At 48.0% G+C, this 22,017-nt stretch overlaps 1 protein-coding gene across 1 annotated transcript in view; it reads left to right on the forward strand.

The window, feature by feature from the left end:
• The first annotated feature begins 539 nt into the window (after positions 1–539).
• The window catches only part of SEC61A2 (SEC61 translocon subunit alpha 2), a 257,743-nt gene continuing 236,265 nt past the window's right edge, over positions 540–22,017 (forward strand). Inside the window, exon 1 of the mRNA XM_056114702.1 lies at positions 540–548. The gene's annotated coding sequence lies outside the window, so the exon portion shown is untranslated. The remainder of the gene's footprint in view (positions 549–22,017) is intronic.

The following is a 22,017-nucleotide window of genomic DNA, read 5'->3' on the forward strand; positions in this document are numbered from 1 at the left end:
GCTCATACCCGTCCTTGCTTCCAGCACATTGTTGGACCCCAGGCAATCCAGCACTGCTGGCCCACAGCAGAACCAGACCCAGTGTCAGTGGGAGTGGTCCCAGGGTCCCCAAGCCCTGCTTTGGAGACCCCCCAGAATATAAATGAATAAATAAAAAGACATTTTGGGGGGCCAGAGCGATAGTACAGTGGGGAGGGTGTTTGCTTTGCACGCAGCCAACCTGTGTTCAATCCCCAGCATCCCATATAGTCCCCTGAACACCGTCAAGAGTGATTCCTGAGTGCAGAGCCAGGAGTAACCCCTGAGCATTGCCACATGTGACCCAAAAGAGCTGAGAGAGAGAGAGAGAGAGAGAGAGAGAGAGAGAGAGAGAGAGAGAGAGAGAAAGAGAGAGAGAAAGAAAGAGAAAAGATGTTTTCGGTCGCTAAGTAAGGAGGAGTTCACAGGACTGGGACCCCCTACTCTTTCCCAGGCACTGTGTGTAGGATTGGCTACTGATAATTCCAGGAGGCCTTCCTCATCCATTTGTTTCTTTCCTGGTGTGCTGTACACTGCATAGAAAGAATTGCACCTGACTGAGGAACCCTTCTCTCCTCTGTCCCTTGGACTAGATTGGTGTCTGACCCAGAATCAGCTCTATAAATAAATGCAGGAGGAAGGGAAGGGGCAGGGAGGAAGGAATAAAGGAAGAGAAGTGTGTGAATAGCCGCTCTTCCCGGGCAGAGACGTTCCTAACTTTCCTCATATGCTCAGAGGGGCTGTTCCAGAAAGAAAGTCCAGTGACAGGCCCAGTGCCCGTGACCACCTCCAAGGGCCTCATGTCCTCTGCTTACAAGCCAGCCTGCTACCAATGACGCAGCAGAACAGTTACCTCAAGGCCAGACTCCACAACGTCTTATCACTTGGAAAACACCGCTTGGTGTGTTTGTAACTTGATTCCACTTTTTTTTCTCTTTTTGAATTTTTGAACCACACCCCGCAATGCTCAGCTTGGGGCTGTCTCCTGGTGGTACTCAGAGGACCCTGAGATGCTGGGAATTGAACCAAGGCACCAAGGCACTGCTCCAGCCTTCTGAACTAGCCCCCAGCCCCTCAAACTCTTTGCTCTTATTAGTTTTTCCCAGTGATGAGGGTTCCCCGCCATGCCTCCAGCATCCCCAGTCTCTCACACCGCCTTCTCTGAGTTGTGTGGCACCTGTGACTCACTTTGACAAAAAGAAAGAGGGGGGTTCTGGGAGAGGGCATGGGGGTGTATGCCTTGCATGGCCTATGGTTTGACGCCCCCAGGATCATGTGACACCCCCCCTCCACTAAGCACTGCTGGGCCTTGGAGGCCCCTGAGCACTGCCATGGTCCCCAGCACCCCAGGGCCCATAGAGCACCCCAGCCACAGACTCTTGAATTGTACTGCCAGACCCAAGAGTCATGGAAGTCTCCACTGGGCGGGGCCCCTAGGCCCCTGAGAACTCTTAGGAGGCCCTTAAAGGAAAAAAAGGGGGTGTGAGAGATAGTACAGAGATGAAGGTATTTGCCTTGCCCATGACCAGTCCTGGCACAATCCCAGAGTCATATATGGGTCCCTGAGCCCCACTGGGAGTGATCCCTGAGCACTAAGCCAGGAGTAGGCCCTGAGCACTGCTGCATGGAGCCCAAAAACACAAAAAGGAAACAAGTAAAGAAGACTGGGATGGAAGAAGGAAAGAATGGAGGAAGGAAGATGGAAGGAGGACAGGGAAGGAGGAAGAAAATAAGGGAGGAAGAAGGAGAGTGAAAGGAGAAAGGAGAGGGAGAAGAAGAGGAGGGAGAAGGAGAAGAAGGAGGGAGAAGGAGAAAAAGAAGGAGAGGGAGAAGGAGAAGGAGAAAAAAGGAGAAGGAAAAGGAGAAGGAGAAGGAGAGGGAGAAGAAGGAGAAAAAAGAAGGAGAAGGAGAGGGAGAAGGAGAAGGAGAGGGAAAGGGAGAAGAAAAAGGAAAGGGAGAGGGAGAGGGAAGTCAGTCTCTATCTTCAGCACATTCCCTCCCTCTGGAACTCAGTCACTATAGAAGACCATGGCGGCGGGGGGGGCGGGGGGAGTAGAAGCTGGGCCTTCTAGACCATTCTGCTCAGCCCAGCTGGCACCCCACTGCACTGCCCGGGGAGAAACCCAAATGAGGTCCTCTCAGATGAGCCTGCTGCCCCACAGTATGGGGATAGTAACAAAGGGTGGCTGGGGCCACTCAGTTGGGGGCAGGGGATTATGCACCTACAGATAATTAGAAAACGTTGATAAAAATAAGGTGCTAAAGCTTGACACAGCATCATTTAGCTAAAGCCTTTAAAAGAAAAATAAGTAGATGGCTGGAGCAATAGCACTGCGGGTAGGCTGTTTGCCTGGCATGTGGCCAACCCAGGTTCAATCCCCGGCATCCCATATGATCCCCTAAGCACTGCCAGGAGTGATTCCTGAGTGCAGAGCAAGGAGTAACTTCTGAGCATCGCCAGGTGTAACCCAAAAAATAAAAAATGAATAAGTAGGTGTCAGAATGAACCAGAGTGAGTGGTGGAAGGCTGAATGGGTGAAGAGACACACTGTGGCGATCAGGGCTGCTCTTCCTGAGCTGCTCTCTGCTTTTCCCTTAGAGAAGGGGTGAGGCACCTGCCCTGGAGGACAGCACAGTAACCTTGAATTTCAGGTGGCAGCAAAGCCAAGTTCTTCACAATCACATCTGACTCTAACAGGCTGGCACGAGTGCCACGTGCTCTGGCTATGAATAGGGAAGTCGGGGTGGCCCCCAAGAGGCTAGACTAGAGACCCCAAATAAACAACAGATGGAAACTGTCTGGCCTCTGCTTCTCTTTCCTGTCTGCTACTACGGAAATGTGGGCAGGAGGTCCCACGAGCCTCTGCCTGTCAGCTTTCCTGCCCTGGGTTTGGCCCTAACCCCAAAAAGCTGGTGGAGACCCTTCTCGAACTTAATGTCAGGACTCTGTTGGCGGCAGAGCCACGGGCATCTGATGACTAGGTCTGGGTGCACATCCCTAGGGGGTACCGGCAAGAGACGACCGTCTACACACCAACTTATCCCTCTGAAAAGAGAAGCTGAGCCCCACAGTTCCGGTTTCGGGCTTCACGAGTCCTTCACCACAGATCAAGGATAAACTTGTAACTGAGGGGTGGAAGCATGTGGCTGTGGCTAGTCCCTAAGCTTCTGCCTCAGTTTCTTCCAACGCCAAATGAGGGCTGTGACTGAAAAGATCGATACCCGCATAGGCTGATAGGCCGTGAAGAGGAGCAACTAGGACGAAGTATGTAGAATAACTGCTCCCCCCACCCCCAATTAGTAGCAGACATTCAACAAATTCTTTTTTTTTTTTTTTTTTGCTTTTTGGGTCACACCCGGCAATGATGCTCAGGGGTTACTCCTGGCTCATGCACTCAGGAATTGCTCCTGGCGGTGCTCAGGGGACCATATGGGGTGCTGAAAATTGAACCTGTGTTGGCCATGCTGGCTGCGTGCAAGGCAAATGCCCTACCGGCTGTGCTATCGCTCCAGCCCAAATTCTTATTATTTTTGTATTTTAGTAAATGTTCAATATTTAGGGGGGCTTTGTGGGGGAACTTAGGAGGCAGGGCGAGGTCATCAATGATTCTCAGCCAAATGGACTAGGGGTTGTTCACAAAGACTCATGGTGCTAGAAATTACCCAGGCAAACCCAGCAGTGTTTGGAGACTTCTAGGGCTACAGGTGGGATCTAGCAATGCTCAGGAAACATGAGGAGTCAGGAATCAAACTCGGGTCAGGCATGTGATAGACTTGTGCACTAACCACTGTACTATCTCTACCTCCTAAATGTTAAATGCAATAAAACTGTATCCCAGGCAGGATTCTGTAAGGATCAAGGAAACCACTCAAGGCTGCACCATCAGAGATTGAGTACAGGGGACTGAATTAGAAATGCTCAGGGTCGCACCCCAGATGGGGCAGGTGCAGTCTCCTCACCTACTCCAGATGGAATCCCAGTGACTGAGAGCTTCCACAAGCAAGGCCCAGGTATGCAGGTTCAGGATACATCTCCAGGACACATGGCAGCAGAGCACCCAGGCTGTCCTTCCCCAGGTCCCTATCCTCCCAGAAGACTGACTGTCACACCCACAATTTGCCTCCAGACGCCATGTTAAGGCACCAATATCCCTGGCCCAGAGACTCCCAATTGAATCCCAAAATAATTATTGCCATACAGAGATGCCTCTGGAACCCAACCATTTACAATCTAGAAATTTACATTTACAATCTGCGGCAGCGCAAGCTCTCACGATATTCAAAATGAGCAATGGAAAATATATTATCTAGTATCTGCACCTGGTAAATAGACTTGAATGGTGGTGGGGAAATTCAAGCAAAAAATAATGCACAAAATTAGAGAGAGAATATTGGGGAAATTGTCTGCCATACAGGCAGGGTGAGGACTAGGATGTAGGCGGGGGAAGAGCCGGGAGACAACGGTGGTGGAAAATGTGCACTGGTGGAGGGATGGGTGTTCCATCATCGTATGGCTGAATCTCAAACATGAAAGCTTTGTAACTCTATCTCACAATGATCACTTGATCACTTGACATCCCGTTACTCATCAATTTGCTCGAGCAGGTGCCAGTAATGTCTCCATTCATCCCTGTCTCATGCTAGTGTAGCCCAGTGGCATCTGCTCGCTCCAGGAACATGAAGAGCCTCAAACCATTCATTCAGGGTCTTGATGAAGAAGACCAACCATCTCGTAGGTGGGTGGCCAGGTGTTCTTTTGATGTCCCGTGGAATCCAGTCAGTAATGGCTCTAGTCCAGCGATCATCTCTAAATCGCATTACGTGTCCAGCCCATCTGATTTTCGATGCCTTGGCAAACGAGACAGAGTCCCTGATTCTCGATCATTGATGGAGGTTGGAACTCCAGATTCCTTCTCTTATTTGAGCATAGCTTTTTAGATTCCTCATTGGGAGACCCGAATAGTGTTCTCATCCTTTTTTCATAGGGCCCAGGTCTCTGAAGCGTATGTTGGTGCAGGAAAAATGGTGGAATCGAAAAGATGTGCCCAGAGCCAGAGGTTCTTCTTCCACTTAGCTATTTCTTCAACGCTCTTGAAGGTGTTCCACGCCACTCTCTTTCTCCTGCGCAGATCAGGTGCCAGGTGGTTCGTCATGTTGAGTTCTCGACCTAGGTACACATAACTTGCATTCCGAGATGTTCATTCTTTTAAGAGCAAATGGAACATCAGGAACTAGTCCGTTTTTCATGAACATTGTCTTCGTGAGATTCAGCTGCAGTCTGACCTTTCTACACTCACGGTCCAAGTCGGCCAGCATTCATGCTGCTTGGCTAATGTTTGGTGTTATTAGAACAATGCCATCAGCGAAGTGGAGGTGGTTTAGTTGCCAACCATCTATCTCCACTCCCGTTCCTTCCCATTCCAGTCGTCGACTGACATTCTTGAGTGTGGCACAGAAGAGTCTCGGTGAAATAGTATCACCCTGCTGAACCCCTCTCTTGACATCGATGATCACTTCTTTGTAGAATGGTAAGATCCTGGTGGTGAATCCGTAATACAGCTCACGGAGGATCCTCATGTACTGAGTTTGAACGCCCTGTTTGGCTAGGGCTTCAATGACCACTTCAGTCTCAACAGAATCAAAGGCCTTCTTTAAATCAATGAATGTTAGACAGAGCAGCGTCTTGAACTCCTGAGAAACCTCAATGAGTTTGTTCACCATATGGATGTGGTTGATTGTGCTGAATTCTTTTTGGAAACCAGCTTGCTCACATGGCTGTCTTTTGTCTAGTGTTCTGCCTATTCTATCCAGGATGATTCAAGTGAACAATTTGTAGATGACAGACAACAGGTAGATTGGGTGATAGTTGCCAGTGTCATGGATGTCTCCTTCTTGTGCAACAGAACGGTCCTGCATTGGGACGAAACCTTGCATTCAGACAGGTAGTGTGTGAAAAGCCATGCCAGTGTATTGACAAGTACTGGTGGCAGATTCTTCAGGTGTTTGGGTCTGACCTTGTCTGGACTGGGTGCTGTACGCTTCTTTACCAACTAAATGGCATGTCGGATTTCGGAAGGGAGAACGTTGGAAACGACATATCCATTTTGGTATGTGGGCAGGTGGACATGGCTACCAGAGAGATCCGAGTAGAAGTAGTAGATAATCTTCTCCATTGCCCTGCTGGAAAATGTGATAGATCCATCAGGACGTCGAAAGGCAGTCATCTTGGTCTTGTAGTTGGCGAAGGACAGGCGGGCATTGCGAATACTTTTCTCAGTTTCTGTTGCATCGGTCAGCACTGCTTTTCTTCTCTTTTTGAGGTCTTCCTTTATCGCTTCTCTGCACTGCTTTGCGAGCTCAGACATTAACTTGTGATTGCCTGAGGCTCGCACCAAGCCACATTGACAAATGAGCTTGAGAGTTTCCGAAGACAGGAGTCTTTTGTGGCTTTCTCTCTCTCAGCATTCTTTGCACAATTATGGGGGTGCTGAACCATCATATTCCTCGTCGATGTCATCAACAACGACATCTTCCTATGTTGCTGCAATAGTGCCAAAGAATCCCCAGTTGGCGGTTGTTCTGGGAGTTCTCTTCTTAAACTTTGCAACCCTTTCTCCCCGCTCTGTGAAGTAGAATTTTATACGAAGGAGACGGTGGTTCAACCCCATTTGGAATTTTGGGACAACAGCGACCTTGGTCAGGTAAAACTGTTCATTGAATATGATGTGGTCAGTTTCATTGTGGAACTGTCCACCGGGAGACTCTCATGTCCAACGTTTAGATTCGGCCTTCTGGAACTGTGAGTTACCATGGATGCTCTTGGTTGACATGATGAATTCAAGACAGTCTCTTGCCCTGTTCATTCCATTCTAGGCCACAGGTCCCGATGTGAAGTTCTTTGGGCAAACTTCTCAGTCCTATCTTGGCATTAAAATCACCAACAATGATCTTGTAGAAGGTGTGGTCTTCTTTATAGAACTTCTCCAATTCCATGTAGAACTTCTCAATTTCTTCTTCATTGTAGTTGGATGTTGGTGCATAGACAACGAAGATAGAAATTGCCAGCCGTTGACGGGGCAACTGCAGCCTCATGGGAAGGGGTGGGTGCGGAACTGGCTCATCCTTCACGCCCAACGGAGGCTATGAGTTGCACCTCATGAGTGGCTCTCCTGCTCGGTCATAGCACCAGAGGCAAATGGACCTAATTCAGAGCCCAGTAGCTTGCGGCAGAAATGTGAATGGACTATGTGCTAAACTCTGGCGCCATGCCCCCCAGGAGGGAAAGGGTGTCTGTCTCTTCAGCCTTCCCCTTCCCTCCCCCAACCCCCGCAGCACAGTGGCCGCCACCTCAGAGCTTATTGGAAAGCCAGGTATGAACTAGCGGTGACAGGGCAACTGCAGCCCCATGGGAAGGGGGGTGGAACCGGCTCGTCCTTCATGCCCAACGAAGGCCATGAGTTGCCCGCCACGAGTGGCTCTCTGGCACGGCCATGGCACCAGATGCATAGAAACCAATCTCATAACTATCTGGCTCTTGGCAAAATCCCTTCAGACTTAATTAATAAAATATTAGAAATCCAAAACCGCGTGGCCACAATTGTGACCACACAACATCATATAGTTTTCATAACCAGCAATAGAAAACAAATTATTTCACAATGTCTTTTCAGCAGTTCTGATTGTTGGGGGGAAATTCCAAACAATAATGGTGCATCTTTTGTAGAAATAAAGAATGTATTCAAAGTAGAGAGAGAAAGTTAAGTAGAAATCATCTGCCTCACAGGCATTGGGAGGGGTGGGAATGGGGGGTGGGTATATTGTGGTTCTTGGTGGTGAAAAATAATTACTGGTGAAGAGAGAGGTGTTTGATAATTTTTTGACCAAGACTTAAACCTAAAAGCTTTGTAACTTTTCTCACGGTGATTCAATAAATAAATTTTTTTTAAAAAAAGAAAGAAAAAAGAAATTGCCAGCAGTGAGCCACATCTATTCAAGCATAAGCGTCCGATTTGGGTTGTTAAGCATTTGAATGAATCAATGCTCATAGCCAAGTTTGTGTTGACGAGGACACCAACACCACCAACGCCTCTATTGTCACAATAAAATAAAAAAGTAATGTGGAGTTTGTGCCCAATTCAATTAGCTTAATCAATGGCTGAACAAATAGAAGTCCTCCTACATTATTTAAAAAGTAAAAGAAAAATTTTTAAATAAATAAATAAAAAGAAACGCCCAGTGTCAGGCGGGTAGTTAAGATAGAGGACAAACACAGCGGCAGCGGAGACAGTATTCAAACACCTCCCCATCTCCCCATCTGCCCGCTTGGGGTCCTGGCTATCACGCCCATGCTGCCTTCAAACACCATCTCAGTGCATCAACAGCCTTGATCCAGAGACTCCCAAATGAATCTCAAAATGGATCAGCTCCCTACAGAGATGTCTCTGGACCCCAACCATTTACAACTGTAGAATTCCAGAAGCACGTGACCTCTCATGATATTCATAATAAGAAATAGAAAATAAATTATCTAGCATCTGCCCCTGGTAGGCAGACTTAAAAGGTGGTGAGAAAATTCAAAATAATAGTGTTGGGAAGATGTAATGGTGGTGGGATTGGTGTTGAAATATTGAATGTAATCAATGAATGTAAACAACATAAAAATTTAAAAAAAGAGAGAAGAGAAGGGGCCAGTGTGACAAAACTAGTTGGAAATGATCATCCAGACAAGAACGGCATGTTGAGAGTAGGTAAAGAGATATACACGATAATCTTTCAGCATCTGTACTACAAACTATAATGCCCAAAATGAGAGAGAGAGAGAGCACTAAATAGAGAGAGCTAGATAGAGAGGGAAGATGTGCCTGCCATAGAGGTAGGCTGGGGGGTCGGGGAGTTGGGGTTGGGGGGAGTGAAACTGGGGGTCATTGGTGCTGGGAAATTACACTGGTGGAGGGACAGGTGTTGGAACATTGTATGATTGAAACCCAATCATTAATAACTTTGTAACTATGTATCTCATGATGATTCAATTTAAAAAGTAAATTCAGATATTCAAAAAATTTTTTAAATAAAAGTTCTCATGAAACTAAAAAAAAATTCTTTAAGCAATTTGATGTTTCTCAGAAATATGACTTACAAGTACTTTTTTTGTTCCCTAGGGTTGTTTTGCACTACATTGATGCTATCCTTTGGTGGGAAAATGCTTTCAGGTTTGAGGATATCCAATCAAACGAATTTTTGTTTTTTATTGTGATCTTAGCACTGTAGCACTGTCCTCCCATTGTTCATCAATTTGCTCGAGAGGGCCCAGTAATGTCTCCATTGTGAGACTTGTTGTTACTGTTTTTGGCCTATTGAATACGTCACGGGTAGCTTGCCAGGCTTTGCCGTGCAGGCAAGATACTCTCGGTAGCTTGCTGAGCTCTCCGAGAGGGGTGGAAGAATCGAGCCCAGGTTGGCCAGGTGGGCTGAGTGCAAGGCAAATGCCCTACCCGCTGTGCTATAGCTCCATCCCATGATCTTAGTATCATATTTAAACATCCACAGACAAAGTCAATATAGCTATTAAGCTTTGTATTCTTCTAAGAGTTCTATGTTGTAGTATTTATACTAACTTCAGATTTCTTAACCAATAAAAATTACCAGTGAAATAGGTAAGTTCACTGACCTAGACTAACTGCTAAAATTTACCTAACCTTGGAAAAAAGCATTTGTTAATTATTGTTTGTTTGGGGGCCACACCTGGCTCTCCTCAATGCTTACTCTTGGCTCTGTGCTCAGGGGTCACTCCTGGAGTTGCTCAGGGGACTCTCTGAGGTATCCTGAGATAGAACTGGAGTTGGCCATATGTGCTGCAAGTACCTTAACCCCCCATCCCAAGCTGTCTCTCTGGCCCAAACTTGTGTTTTTAAATGAATGGCTCGGAATAATCTCTGGACTGGATTGCACAGCTGTTTGTCAATTCTGTACTCGTATATCTAGTATATTTTATCAGTACTGTGAGCTAACTCTACATACAAATAGAAATATCTAGGAATCAGTGGACGAGACACTAAGGAGAGGCCCACAGATGGGACTCGGTGAGTGCTGAGGAGAGCCATGGAATCGCTGGTTTATTGGAGGCAGCACGATCCCCAGAACCCAAGGCTGCTCTGACGAGCTCATGAGGCTGCCCTCGTGCTGCTGCTGTCACTGAGAGGGGGGCAGGAAGGGCTCTGTGGGAGTCACTGGCACACTCAAGGCCCAGTTTCTTTACCCGCCTCCCACCCATCAGCTCCAGCCATTCCCAGGGGTCTCCCTTCTCTCTGTCAGAGAAGAGTAACCTTAGCAAACACTTGTCTCAAGCCCAGGGATACACTGTTGAGGTTTGGCTTTGTTGTGTCCAAAGGGCTTGGGATGGAGCCCAGGGCCGGGGATCAAAACCAGGGCCTCAAACAGGCAAGGCTTATGCTCCACCCCTGATCACTTTTTCTCCAGCCCCAGGCCCTAATATAAGTGGAATCAGAACTTATGGTCTGACTACAGGAGTCCAGTGCCCTCAGCCAGCTCAGCCAGCTCCAGCACTAGTGATGGGTTCTGGTTGCCTCCCCAAGGCATGGTTCACCAACTGAATATGGGGCGAGTGACAAAGGAAAGAAATGAATGCTGGAGACCAGCTCAGAGAAGTTGTAACAGAGGAGGTAGGATTTGACCTGGAAAGAAGGAATCAAACAGCAGGGGAGCATGAAGGTCCTTGTTTAAAAACAGGGAACGATCACATGGTTAGCTGGACCACTCTGTCCGATCATATGAATCACCCTAGGAGAATCGCTCACAAGCAAAGCATCCCGGAGACCATGGACGAGTGGATGAAGGAGTTTAGACTTAACTCACTAGGCAGCCAAAAGAAAAAGCCTTTACTTTCAGAAAGCAAGTCTGATATTTTGTTAATGAAACCTGTATAGAGATGAACGCATTTTAGCAGAATTCATTTTTATGCTTGGTCTTGGTCTTCAATTCACTTCTATTAATTTATGGAAATTCATTCATTCACGTACTCTTTTAGCCAAAAAGTATCCTCAGAGGACCTAACACTGATTCAGTGGTGGGCATAAAGATCAAGAACCTTGGGGAGGTGGTAAGCCAATGGAGAGCTTACATTAATGCCATCGTGTCATCAGAATCTAGTGTCATCATCTGCACTGGTTAAGTTCTTTTGTTTTTTGTTTTGTTTGGGGGTCACACCCAGCAGTGCTCAGGGGTTACTCCTGGCTCTGTACTCACAAATCATTCCTGGCGTCTCTGAGGGTACCATATGAGAAGCTGGGGATTGAACATGAGTTAGCTGCATGCAAGGCAAATGCCGTCCCCACTATATTGTTGCTCCTGGCCCAACGCCGGGTAAGTTTTGGGAAGGAAGGGAGTGACAACAAATCTATTGTCCATTCACAGTCCACCGAAAGCAAGGGGGAAAGCACCCCAACATTATTCAGTAAACTCGGTCAGTGGCAGCTCGGAGACTGAGTACCTTCTCACAATCTTTGTCTCTCACCAAGAGCCCATTTCTCTTCTAAGTTTTCTCAGTTCCGTTGCTATTTCACCACTCCATGGTCACTCATTACCCCTAATTGAATGAAGGGATATAATGAACTTCCCCTAAAGGCTTTGTTACTTCAAGCTTAACACATGCCTCTGAAAACAAAAACCGGATGGCTGGTGGTTGGCCTCCGCGCAGACATGAGTGGTATTATGTTGAAACCAAACCACAGGCTGGATCAGAGTTAAATGACTACCCGCCATGGACTCGAAAGCTCCCTTCTTCCCTCTCTTTTCACTCTTCCTTTCTTTCATCAAGGCTTTCTGAGAACATACAAAAGAGGCAGAACTTGAGAAGAAAAGCTGTAAATCCCCTTAACATCAGACACCCCACTTTTACGAGCTGTCCCTCTTTCCTTTCTTGGATCAGATAGACTTCAAAAGGGTGCAGGGGAGGTCTCAAATGGTCTCCCCTATGCGGTAGCTTGGCACTGGTCTCGGATTGAAACTACCTAACTCGGGCTGACAAAAAAGAAGTTAGGTTTATGCTCAAGGAAGACTTCTTAGAAATGACAGAAAGCCATATACTGTCTGGGGCAATGACCCAGACAGTGAGGAAAAGGCAAAACTAGAGAGAAAAGAAACATCAGTGGGTCCTTGTGGGTCCTTGGGGTCGGGGGAGGGGAGGATGGCCTGGCAGTGCACAGAGGATTTAAAGGGCTGAGCGAACACTCTGCATGGTACTGCAATGTCAGACACATTGATCCAAAGTCATAAAACACAGCACCAAGAGTGAGCCCAAGGCAAACGCTGGATTCAAATAACTAGGATGTGTTAATGTAGCAGCCCTCAATTTCTGATTCTTTCCTTTGGTGGGAATATGGATGGAGGAAGCCATGAGTGACGGCCTCTGGGAATTCTCTTTCCTTCTATTTCACGGTGAACCTTAAACTGGTCTAAGAACTAAAAGTAAGGTCCAGGGAGATGATTTGTGGGTTGGAGCTCATTCTTTGCAAACAGGAACCTCAGGTTTGATCCTTGGTGCCCACTCTCAGTATGCCCCCCCAAAAGCCTATCTTTCTAAATCTAGGGCTTAATAACTATAGTATTGATTTGCTAATTTGATCACTTATTTGGGTGGGGGGGACACATAGAGCAGTGCTCAGGGCCAACTCCTGGCTCTGGGCTTTTGTTGTTGTTGTTGTTGTTATATTTATTTATTGAATCACTGTGGGAAAAGTTACAAAGCTTTCAGGTCTAAGTCTTGGTCATACAATGATCGAACACCTTTCCCTTCACCAGAACTCATTTTTCACCACCAAGAACCCCAATATACCCCCCTCCCACCCCTCCCAACGCCCGTGAGGCAGATGATTTCTACTTAACTCTTCTCTACATTGATCACATTCATTATTTCGACAAAAGATGCACCATTATTGTTCAGAATTTCCCCCCAACAATCAGAATTGCTTGAAAAGGCATTGTGAAATAATTTGTTTTCTATAGCTGGTTATGAAAACTATATGATGTCACAATAGCAGCCGCACAATTTTGGATTTCTGATACTTTACTAATTAAGTCTGAAGGGATTTCTGCCAAGAGCCAGATAATTACGAGATTGGTTTCTGTGCCTCTGGAGCCATGGCCGTGCCGGAGAGGCTCTTGTGGGGGGCAACTCATGACCTTGGTAGGGCGTGAAGGACGAGCCAGTACCGCCACCCTTCCCATGAGGCTGCAGTTGTCCCATCACCGCCGGCTCATACCTGGCTTTCCAATAAGCTCTGAGGCATTGGCCACCTTGCTGCTGGGGGGGTGGGTGGGGAGGCAGAAGGGAGAGATACCCTTTCCCTCCCTGGCTCTGGGCTTAAGGATCACTCTTGGCAGGGCTCAGGGAACTGTATGGGATTCTGGGAATTGAACCTAGGTCAGTTGCATGCAAAGCAAGTGCACTATCCACTATGCTATCTCTCCGGGGCCCACTTGTTAAACTCTACAAATACCAAGTATCCTATAATACACTCTAGTATCAAGGATGAAGAAACATGATACTTAGCCTCACCAAACTTGTGTTTTGTGTTCATCAGATAGAAACATAAAGAACAGTGTGGTTCTCTATTCCAGTTGAAGGTTCTGGGCTTTCTGTGGCAGATTGCTAAATGACTTTTTTCCATAGAGCATGAAGGATTTTTAATGGAATCACCTCCTTTCCTCCTCATTCAGAGATGAAGACCTTCTTCTTTTGGAGTACTTACTACTCCATTTCCAGCAAGAACACCTTCTATCTTGATTGTATTCATTTAACTTAAGTTTCTGGGTGTAGAATCATCTCTCCTATACTAAGATGAAATCTTTCTGTGGACACGCAAGTATTATATTCTGGCCTGAGTCAGGCTAACAACAATGCTCCCAGATTAGTGCTCTGTTGCCTGTTGCCATCCCCCCAAGCTCTGCATGCATGAATGTTCATGTTACACATACCTAACCTATACTTCCATAAGCCACATCACTCAGAAATGTAGAAAATCCAGCCCTCCCAGATTGCACCCGCCTCATCTTCTCATCCTTCTTCAACACGGCTGTACCCCCTAATTCGTCCTGCTATCTGATTCTCAAGGCCAAGTTCCCACATGCCTATTCCGTGTCACCTGGGTCGTCAATACCCCACAAGATTTCATCAAATACTTCTTGCATTGCTTTGACATTTATGTCCCTCTCCCAAGGCTATGAGCAAGCCTCTAAGAGTGGGGGTCAAAAATACTAAGACAGCCTACAGAATGGGAAAGGATATTCACCGAATACACATCCGACAAGGGGTTGATATCAAGGATATACAAAGTACTGGTTGAACTCCACAAGAAGAAAACATCCAACCCCATCCAAAAATGGGGCGACGAAATGAACAGAAACTTTCTCAAAGAAGAAATCCAAATGGCTAAAAGGCACATGAGAAAATGCTCTACATCATTAATCATCAGGAGATGCAGATCAAAACAACAATGAGATGTCATCTCACACCACAGAGACTGGCCCACATCCAAATGAACAAAAGCAACCAGTGTTGGTGCGGATGTGGCGAGAAAGAGACCCTCCTTCACTGCTGGTGGGAAGCCCTTTTGGAAAATAGTATGGACGAATCTCAAAAAACTAGAAATTGAGCTCCCATTTGACCCAGCAATACCACTCCTGGGAATATACCCCGGAAGGCAAAAAAGTATAGTTGAAGCGACATCTGCATTTGTCTGTTCATTGCAGCACTGTTTATAATAGCTATAATCTGGAAAAACCTGAGTGCCCGAGAATAGATGACTGGTTAAAGAAACTTTGGTACATCTACACAATGAAGTACTATGTAGTTGTCAGAAAGGATGAAATCATGAAATTTACATACAAGTGGTATGTAATGAAAAGTATCATGCTAAGCGAAATGAGTCAGAGAGAGGGACAAACATAGAAAGATTGCATTCATCTGGAGAACATAAAGTAACAAAATAGGAGACTAACACCCAAGAATAGCCGAGATAAATACCAGGAGGTTTACTCCATGGCTTGGAGGCCAGCTGCACACTCTAGGGATAAAGGCAGCTCAGATAGAGAAGGGAGCACCAAATAAAGGGTGTTGGGAGGATCCTCCCAATATGGGAGAAGCATGCCGAAAGTATACTCTAGACCGAACATGATTGCCACTCAATGCCTCTTTTGCAAACCACAGCACCCAAAATAAGAGAGAGAACAGAAGGGAGTGCCCTGCCACAGAGGCAGGGTGGGATGGGGGGATGTGGGGTGGGAGGGATACTGGGATTAGTGGTGGTAGAGAATGGGCACTGGTGGAGGGATTGGTACTCGATCATTATACAACTGAAACCCAAGCACAAAAATTTGTAAGTCTACAACTGTACCTCATGGTTTTTTACTAATTAAAAAATAAATAAATAAAAAATAAAGCCAATATTTGGCATGTAATAGTCAAAAAAAAAAAAAGTGGAGGTCAGAGGCACTCTAATGCCAGACCCTGGAATCGTGCCTTCTGTGAGGACACGCCTACACTCGGAGTCATGCCCCCGTGGTCCATGGACTTGAGCCATCATAAACTCTTGGATGCTCTCTCCCATCCCAGAATCTTTCCTCAGAGAGCCCTGGATCTCTGGGGGAATTACTAAACCCTGGGGTAACTCAAGTGGAGCATGCTTGCAGTCCATACCCCCACGTGAAAGGAATACTGATATCATTTGCAGATAGAAATCCATCACTGAACTCATTGCCCAGGAAAGACCTGGAACTCTCCAAAAACTCAAAGCCCAGGGGGTATGGTACCGCCAGCAGTCAATCTGTACATGTAAGGCGAGTGCATCAGCAGGCGCTTTCAGACTTCCAGATACCCCAAGATTGCTGCTGTGCCTTTGGCCAGACCCCAAAACCTTGGGGCAAAGTTTACCAGGAAAGTAAACAGCCAAAAGTTGGGTACGTGGGAGACACACCCACAAACCACCTCTGGCTCAGCTATATACTTGGAGGCATGGCCTCTCTGGTTCCTGATAAAAGTGCATAAAGGCCATGATCCCAGAGACTTAGAAACAAATCTCGAAACCCAACGGTTTTGGGCAGAAATACGTCCAGTCCCTGAGTAGGTTATCGGCGCCGGGTCACCCCAGGTGGGAATAGGTTTTGTGCCTTGGCCTGTTCCCCCAGCAGCTCAGTGGCCGCCATCCTCCAGAGGCCACTGGACAGTCAGGTTTGGGCCCACAGTGACAAGACACATGGGGCCTCACAGGATGGGGGTGGAGCCGGCCCTTGCCTCACCATCCCAACGAGACCTTGAGTCACCACCCACGAATGGCCTCTCTGGCTCCTGATCAAGCTGCATAACGGCCATGATCCCAGAGACTCAGAAACAAATCTCGAAACCCAGCGGCTTTTGGCAGAAATGCATCCGGACCCTGTGGTAGTTACTGTCGCTGGGCCACCCCAGGGGGGAAAGGGTGCTGTCTTTTCGCCTGCTCCCCCTTGGCGGCTCAGTGGCTGCCATCCACCAGAGACCACTGGACAGTCAGGTCTGGGGCCACAGTGATAAGACAAGCGGGGCCTCATGGGATGGGGTGGAGCCAGCCCTTTCCTCCCTGTCCCAACAAGACCCCGAGTCGCCACCTATGAATGGCCTCTCTGACTCCTGATTAAGCCACTTAATGGCCACAATCCCAGAGACTCAGAAACAAATCTCGGAACCCAGCGGCTTTTGGCAGAAATGTGTCCGGTCCCTGCAGTAGGTTACCAGCACTGGGCCACCCCAGGTGGGAATAGGTTTTGTACCCTGGCCTGTTCCCCCTGGCGGCCAGCTGGCCACCATCCTCCAGAGGCCATTGGACAGTCAGGTTTGAGCCTGCAGTGATCACGGGATGGGGGTGGAGCTGGCCCTTTCCTCCCTGTCCCAATGAGACCCTGAGTTGCCGCCCACAAACGGCATCTCTGGCACCTGATCAAGGTGCTTAATGGTCATGATCCAAGAGACTAAGGAATAAATCTCAGAACCCAGCAGGTTTTGGCAGAAATCCCTTCATATTTAATTGTTAAAATTTCAAAATTTCAAAATCACGCAGCCACTACTGCTGCTGCATGACATCATATGTTATTCATAACCAGCAATAGAAAACAAATTGTCTACTGTTGCCTTTTCAGCATATCTGAGTGTTGGGGTAAAGGTAAAAAGGTAAAGGCCCTCCCGTTGATCGTCGATTTGCTTGAGCGGGCCCAGTAACGTCTCCATTGGAGACTTTGTTGTTACTGTGCCTGGCATATCGAATACTCTCGGTAGCTTGCCGGGCTCTCCGAGAGGGGCGGAGGAATCGAACTCGGGTTGGCCATGTTGGCCGCTTATAAGGTGAACGCCCTACCCGCTGTGCTATCGCTCCAGCCCCTGAGTGTTGGGGTAAAGTCCCAAATAATAATGGTGGGTCTGGTGTCAAAATATTGAATGCAATCAAAGTAGAGAGAGAGTAATGTGGAAATCATCTGCCCCACAGGTAAAGGGAGGGTATGGGATGGGGGTATACTGGGGATTTTGGGGGTGGAGAATGGGCACTATGAAGGTACAGGTGTTTCATTGTATGACCGAGATTTAAACCCGAAAGCTTTGTATCTGCTCTCACAGTGATTCAATAAATAAAATTATAAAAAATGGGGAAAAAAAAGTAAGGTGGAGTTCATGCCCAATTCTATCAGCCTAATCAGTGGCTGAATAAATAGCAGTACTCTTACATTAAAAAAAAATCTCAAAGCCCAGACCTTACTGGGATTGAAACACACACTCTGTCACAGCAGCGCCCTGGATTAGGTCAGCAAAGACAGCTCAGCTGAGTCCCAGTCCAGCTCACTGGCCACAGCAGGGACAGTTGACATTGTAACCAACAGACGCCAAGGTCCACAGTCAACACATGCATTGTCAAACCCCAGCTACCCGTGCTAATAAGAAAGTCCGTCTGTGAGGCAAGCTGATGAACAGTGAGACCAAGAGTCAGGTCCCAAAGGCAGGCCAAAGCTTACAGGCCTCCCCAAGAGTCTGCTGGCTGGGAGTGGTGCCTGAGAGAGAGGGAGAGGGCCCTGAGGGAAAGAGAGGGAGGGAGAAGGCAGTGAGGAAAGAACAAGAGAATCTAGTGAGGGAGAGAGAGGGAGAGGATAGTGAGGGGGAGAGAAGGAGACAATAGTGAGGGACAGAGAGGGAGAGGGAGAGGACACTGAGGGAGAGAGAGAGGAAGAAGACCCTGAGGGAAAGAGAAGGAGAGGGAACAGACAGTGAGAGAGAGAGGGAGAGAGGGAAGGAGAGGCCTCCGGGCTAGGTTTCATGCTCTACCCAACTGACGCACCAAGAGTAGCACTCCACATTTGCTGCGCTGTAAGGTAGAAGACAACCGATCTCTATCAATAAACAAATGAATAAATATCAGCGCACACAACACACACAACAAAAAAATGTTCAGCTAAATGTTCAGCTATGAGTGTTGGGGTAAAATCTCAAATAATGGTGGGTCTGGTGTCGAAATAGTGAATGTGATCAAAGTAGAGAGAGAGTAATGTAGAAATCATCTGCCCCACAGGCAGGGGGAGGGTGTGGGATGGGGGTATACTGGGATTTTTGGTGGTGGAGAATGGGCACTGGTGAAGGTACGGGTGTTTCATTGTATGACTGAGACTTAGACCCAAAAGCTTTGTAACTGCTCTCATGGTGATTCAATAAATAAAATTATAAAAAATGGGGAAAAAAGTAAGGTGGAGTTCATGCACAATTCAATCAGCTAATCAGTGGCTGAATAAATAGCAGTACTCCTACAAAAAAAAATTAAAAAATGTTCAGCTATTTCCCACTAGTTTTTTTTTCTTTTTGGGTCACACCCGGTGATGCACAGGGGTTACTCCTGGCTCTGCACTCAGGAATTACCCCTGGCGGTGCTCAGGGGACCATATGGGATGCTGGGAATCGAACCTGGGTCAGCCGCGTGCAAGGCAAACACCCTACCCACTGTGCTATCACTCCAGTCCCATATTTCCCACTAGTTTTAATATAAAAAGTTTAATAGAGGCTGGGGAGTTCAAAGCACTTTGCACCCAGGTTGCCTGTTCTGAGTCCTAGGTCTGCTCTAGTTCCTGGGTGGGCCCTGGGGCATGGCTAGAAGTGACCCCCGAACACTGCCAAGTGTGACCCTCCAAACAAAACAATAACAACAAAAAAAAATATTAATTTTTTCTGGATCATGTTGTCAATGTGGTTATTCATTTCATGTATATTTCCTCCCCGAGTCAGGTAATTGTGAATTGTGGGGAAAAAACAATGTCTTACGCACTAACAACCTTGCACAAATGTCAATTTTTTTAAAGAGCCCAAACAAAAGGGCATGTTGGGAGTTATTTGGGCTCCCACATAGCCCCAATAGACGGTTGAATGCTGCACAAGTGCTGAAATGAGTCTTTAAAGTTGTACTTCTTGGGGAGTGGGAGGAGGGAGTCTGGAGCAATAGCACAGTGGGGAGGGAGTTTGCCTTGCACGTGGCTGACATAGCTTCGATTCCCAGCTTCCCATATGGTCCCCAAGCACCACCAGGAGTAATTCCTGAGTGCAGAGCCAGGTGTAACCCCTGAGCACCACCAAGTGTAGCCCAAAAACCAAAATAATAATAATAATAATTAAACAAACATGCAGTTCTTGGGGCTGGGGGACAGCTCAAAAATCTAGGCACTGACTTTGAAGCAAGCACCTGGGTGCAATAAGCGTTAAGCTGGGAAGAGGTCCCCACGCCGCAGGAGAGGCCCCGAACCACAAAGTTCCAAAAGCCCATGAGAGCTCTGACCTCCCTACCCCGTGCTCACTGCAGACTCCCCAAAGCTGCTGGGACATGAGGGGCCCGCATATCCCAGGTCAGTCGGAATCCCTCGGGCTGATGGCAGCTCCTAGCTCCAGACCGGCTCGCCATGGGTCCTCTGCGGGTGCAGCTCAGAGGGCCGAGGGGGCTGGACATGTGTTTCCCCTCAGCCTCCCGCTGGCCCACTGCTGCAGACACACCGGAGACAGAAGCCACCTATGCCCACCTGAGCATCAAAGCTGAATGGGCTGGGGCGTCCAGCAGGGTGCCAGGGGAACCGGCATTATGGACCCACTTACCTGCAACATTTCATGGTCTCAGAGGTGATGCTTCTTAGACATACTTCAGGCAGAGGGACCCCGGGCACCACCAGGTGCACCCTCAAACACTAAAAGCAATCCTTTTTTTTTTTAAGTCCACTTTATTTTCCCCAAGAGGAGTTTGTCTTCAGGTTCTTCAGGTCCGTAGTTGCCTGGCGTGAGTTTTGGTAGAGGTCTGGGGGTACACCCGCAGGTCTGAGCCTCACTGGGGGAGAGAAGGTCGGTCCCGGTGGGCTTCACGAGGATGGTCCCTCACCCCCTAGCTGTGAATGGCTTGACCCCACAGCCGCAGGACTTGACGTACAGCTCGGAGTGCACAGAAGCAGTGGAAATGCTCTCTGCGGGAATGTTCCTCCCAGCTTCAGCCTCTCCTGTGTTCCTAACAGCAAACGCCTTAATAGCCTCATCCACAGTGGGTGCAGCAGATGGGCTGCACGTGGTCACGGCCCTTTTGGTCATCTTGGAAGTGAAGGTACAAAAGACAACTTAAGGCTATGCGGGGAAGATGCAGCGGGAGAGGCAAAGGCTCCTTCCCAGACGGTCTCACCCCTGAGTGATGGTTCCGGGCAAACTGTTACAGGCAGAGAGGTGGGGGCGGTGCCGGGCCGGAGCTTTCAGGAAATAATAAAACCTGAGAGACTCCCTAGCTCGGAAGCAGCCCCGGGACACGCAGCTATATCCCTTTGAGATACAAATCCTGAGCTCTTTGAAAAGGAGAAACTGAGGCACCACCCAGATGGAGAAACCTAAGTCCCCATCCAGGGAAGGGTGGACCCTTCAGAAGCTACAGAAGAATCCCTGAGACGTCAGAGACCACCAACGCGCAAGGGATGAGCCACAAGAAGCCAGGCAGCAGCACGAGGCTTTTCTGGGACAGCACCCAGATTAACTCAGATTATGCAAAACTTCAGCAAACCCTGTGTGGAGGAATCCTATGAAAGCACTTCCCAAAAGCCTCTGGGGCCTCAAGCAGAGTTGGGGCTGCCCACCGAGGGGTGCAGGGGACCTTCTGTGGTGCCTGGGATCACGCTGGGATCAGCTACATGCAAGGCCTGTGCCCTAACTGTGCCCTAATCTCTCCAGGCCCAGGGGTATTTAACTTTGATTATAGCAAGATTTAGAGTCTAGTTAGCAAATGATATAGTTCTCCTTTTCACCTTATTTGGTTTGGGACCACACCTAACAGTGCTCAGGGATGACTCCTGGTTCTTGTTCAGGGTTCACTCCTGATGAGGCTTGGGGGGCCTTAAGGGATGCCTCGGATCAGACCGTGGGCAAGGCAAGTGCTCTACCTGCTGTACTACAGCTCCCGGCCCTTTTTCGGCCTTTACACAGAGAGCAGGTCTGTTCTTTCCAGGGGCAGCAGACACAGCACTCCTGATCCCCATGGAGGGCTCCTGCTGGCATTTGGGTGTGGCAAACCAATAGTCCAGGGGCCTCTTTGTCCACAGCCTCGTCATGGTAACCAGAATGTTGGTAGGAGCATTTGCACCTTGGCCCACCTGTGGGCTCATTTGGAGACCCCCAGAGCAATGCAGAGCCACCTTCTCTTTTGGATCTTCTTTTAACTCCCCAGATACAACTATAAACAACTATAAATACAACTTTAAACAGGGCGAGACAGTGCCGGTGAAGGGAGGCATTTGGCGTGTCCTTGTCGGTTGGGACTGCGCTAATAAAAACACCAGCACTGGGCAAGTCAAACAATAAACATGCGTTTCTCACAGCTCCGCAGTCAAGGAAGTCCAAGATCAAGGTACCGGCACATTCCGTGGGAACCCACTTCCTGGGCACGGGCCGGCCACCTTCTGGCTGAGTCT

This window comes from Sorex fumeus, unplaced genomic scaffold, assembly GCF_029834395.1.
Source record: "Sorex fumeus unplaced genomic scaffold, SorFum_2.1 ptg000026l, whole genome shotgun sequence".
Taxonomy (NCBI): Eukaryota; Metazoa; Chordata; class Mammalia; order Eulipotyphla; family Soricidae; genus Sorex; species Sorex fumeus.